At 45.8% G+C, this 3,766-nt stretch overlaps 1 pseudogene; it reads right to left on the reverse strand.

The window, feature by feature from the left end:
* Window positions 1-347: 347 nt before the first annotated feature.
* Window positions 348-3,501, reverse strand: LOC127919230 (GRB2-related adaptor protein 2-like; annotated as a pseudogene).
* Between the last annotated feature and the right edge of the window lie 265 nt (window positions 3,502-3,766).

Below are 3,766 nucleotides of genomic sequence, written 5' to 3' on the forward strand. Positions count from 1 at the left end.
CAGAAAATACATTTATTTGATAATCATACAGTAATAATTGTGTTCTGAAGTTGTAAATAGTTGTGTTATCCTGACATAAGCCTACGGTATGGTAAAATACATCGATAATAAACCAGAAAGAAAGTTACAATACATATATTTAATGCTAAAGCTAATCATTATGTTCTCTCTCTCTCTCTCTCTCTCTCTCTCTCTCTCTCTCTCTCTCTCTCTCTCTCTCTCTCTCTCTCTCTCTCTCTCTCTCTCTCTCTCTCTCTCTCTCTGTCTCTCTCTCAGAAATATAGTTGTTATTGTTAGGAGGCAGGAAGCCTAGAGGTTAAGACTGTTGGGTCAGTAACCCGAAGGTCATTGATTTGAATCCCTGAGTGAAAAATCTGTCAATATTCCTTTGAACAAGGCACTTAACCCTAATTGCTCCTTTAAGTTGCTCTGGATAAGAACGTCTGCTATAATGAATGAAGATACTTATTTGGCTCTAAATGCCATGTTCTCTCTCATACAGGGTTGGTGTAGTTGGAAGGGAACACTCCCGCTTGTCCCCTCAGTCTTCCTTTCCACCATGACATGTCGAACACTCCAGCACCTCGATGATGTCACCGGCCTTAAAGCTCAGCTCGTCCTTCTCCTCGGCGTTGAAGTCATACTGAGCTCTCACCTGCATCAGACCACCGCCCCCGTGGTCACGGCCGCACGCTGGAACACAGGCACACACACAGGGTTGATTAGACACGCAGCTTCATTCTATACATACACACACATGCATGGAGGCACACACACACACACACACACACACACACACACACACACACACACACACACACACACACACACACACACACACACACACACACACACACACACACACACACACACACACACACACACACACACAGGAGGGATTTGGTTGTAGAGAGCATACTACCTGTGGTGGGGGTATAGGGTCTGGTGTGCGGGGCAGGGGTTGTTGAGGCTGGGGCATGGGGCAGGAGATGGTGAGGCTGGGGTATGCTGGGCAGGGGCTGGTGAGGCTGGGGTATGCTGGGCAGGGGCTGGTGAGGCTGGGGCATGCTGGGCAGGTGAGGCTGGGGTATGCTGGGCAGGGGCAGGTGAGGCTGGGGTATGCTGGGCAGGGGCAGGTGAGGCTGGGGTGCGCGGGGCAGGGACTGGTGAGGCTGGGGCTGAGAGGATGGGGCTGATGTCCTGGTCTGGCCAAATCCCTTCTCCTTGGAAGAAAAGTGAAATTAGAGACAGAGAGCACTGTCATAACTTTTCTTTTGATTCGATAAACCGATAATGAACAGTTTTAGCTATTTATCAAGCTTGAAGTACCTACACCATCATTTAGTGAACAGGGGATCCTCCATAGTTCTACTCCTGCCTGTGTTTCTGTGTCCAGCAGATAGATGCTGTTTAGAGACAGAGTTGTTCATATAGTACTCCACCAGCTCCTTTATTAACTACGTATAAGCCCTTCATAAACCCCTTATAAACCCTTTATAAATACTTATAACTGGTACCTGTGTTTCTGTGTCCAGCAGATAGATGCGGCTGTGTTTAGAGACAGAGTTGTTCATGTAATAGTTCACCAGCTCGTTGAAGGAGCTGAACTTCTCAGACCAGAGGTAATACTGCCCCCTGGTGTCTGCCATCACCTTGAAGTGCTGCACGTCTGCCTCATGTCTGGGAGAGGTAGGTAGGTAGGTAGGTAGGTAGGTAGGTAGGTAGGTAGGTAGGTAGGCAGGTAGGATAGGTAGGTAGGTAGGTAGATAGATAGATAGATAGATAGATAGATAGATAGATAGATAGATAGATAGATAGATAGATAGATAGATAATAGATAGATAGGTAGGTAGGTAGGTAGGTAGGTAGGTAGGTAGGTAGGTAGGTAGGTAGGTAGGTAGGTAGGTATATTGATATGATGCAAATATGTCAATGATGTCGTGTATATTAATCAGCTTTTTAATGTAAAGAAACACACACTGACCTAACGGATATGGAGAAATCTCCTGGGGAGCTCTGGCTGCCCCTGATCAGAAAGGATCCTATAGGCTGAGTCATGAGAGACTCCTGGGCCTCACTCGACTAGCACTCTCCTGGTACCAGCTAGAGATGGGGGAGAGGGGGAGGGAGGAAGAGAGAGGGGATAAGGAGAGGGGAGGAAGAGAGAGGGGGAGAAGGGGTGGGAGTGAGAGGGAGAGGGAAGAGAGAGGGTGAGAAGGGGGAGGGGAGAGGGGAGAGGGAGGAAGAGAGAGGGTGAGAAGGGGAGGGGGGAGAGGGAGAGCAGTAAACAAAATAGTATTTAGTATTTTTCATAACATCGGATTGTGTTCACACCTGCTTACACATTACATTACATTTACATTACATTTAAAATACACACAGACATCACATAGCCGACACACACTGACACACAGTATGTTTGGATTGTCTTGGGTAATAAGTATGACCTAGGTAGGTGATTGTCTTGGGTAATAAGTATGACCTAGGTAGGTGATTGTCTTGGGTAATGGGCATGACCTGTAGATTGTCTTGGGTAATGGGTATGACCTGGGTAGGTGATTGTCTTGGGTAATAAGTATGACCTGGGTAGGTGATTGTCTTGCAATAAGTATGACCTGGGTAGTGATTGTCTTGGGTAATAAGTATGACCTAGTAGGTGATTGTCTTGGGTACAAGTAAGACCTGGGTAGGTGATTGTCTTGTAATAAGTATGACCTGGGTAGGTGATTGTCTTGGGTAATAAGTATGACCTGGGTCTTGGGTAATAAGTATGACCTGGGTAGGTGATTGTCTTGGGTAATAAGTATGACCTGGGTCTTGGGTAATAAGTATGACCTGGGTAGGTGATTGTCTTGGGTAATAAGTATGACCTGGGTCTTGGGTAATAAGGTGAGGTGATTGTCTTGGGGTGACCTGGGTCTTGGGTAATAAGTATGACCTGGGTAGGTGATTGTCTTGGGTAATAAGTATGACCTGGGTCTTGGGTAATTATCTTGAGGTGATTGTCCATATGACCTGGGTAAAGGTGAATGTCTTAGGTAATAAAGTATGACCTGGGAAGGTGATTGTCTTGGGTAATAAGTAAACCTGGGTAGGTGATTGTCTTGTAATAAGTATAATGGGTAGGTGATGACTATGACCTGGGTAGGTGAATGTCTTAGGTAATAAGTATGACCTGGGAAGGTGATTGTCTTGGGTAATAAGTATGACCTGGGTAGGTGATTGTCTTGAGTAATAAGTATGACATGGGTAGGTGATTGTCTTGGGTAATAAGTATGACCTGGGAAGGTGAATGTCTTGGGTAATAAGTATGACCTGGGAAGGTGATTGTCTTGGGTAATAAGTATGACCTGGGTAGGTGAATGTCTTGGGTAATAAGTATGACCTGGGAAGGTGAATGTTGATGTAGTTACGTGGTATGAATCCCTTCTTTCCATGTCGCTCAGCCATCAACCAGTCATCATTGGTGCCCAAGATCTACAGAGAACACACACACGCACATACTTATACTTTGCCTTAGCACGCACGCACACGCACATACGCACGCACAGTTAGAATGGAGAAGTACTGTAGCCTACTATTGACATAAGTCCCAGAGTGCAAACAGGAAATGCTGTGGATACCGTATGACTTATACATGTTTGCCATTTGACCGTCTCACAACATAACTTACTGAATGCTATAACAAAGGCCTGTGACCAACATGTCAGCACCTATCAACTAACAATGGGTTTGCAAGACAGTGTTGCATGGAGTATTTCTTCCG

This window comes from Oncorhynchus keta, unplaced genomic scaffold (genome assembly GCF_023373465.1).
Source record: "Oncorhynchus keta strain PuntledgeMale-10-30-2019 unplaced genomic scaffold, Oket_V2 Un_contig_16040_pilon_pilon, whole genome shotgun sequence".
NCBI classification, from domain to species: Eukaryota; Metazoa; Chordata; class Actinopteri; order Salmoniformes; family Salmonidae; genus Oncorhynchus; species Oncorhynchus keta.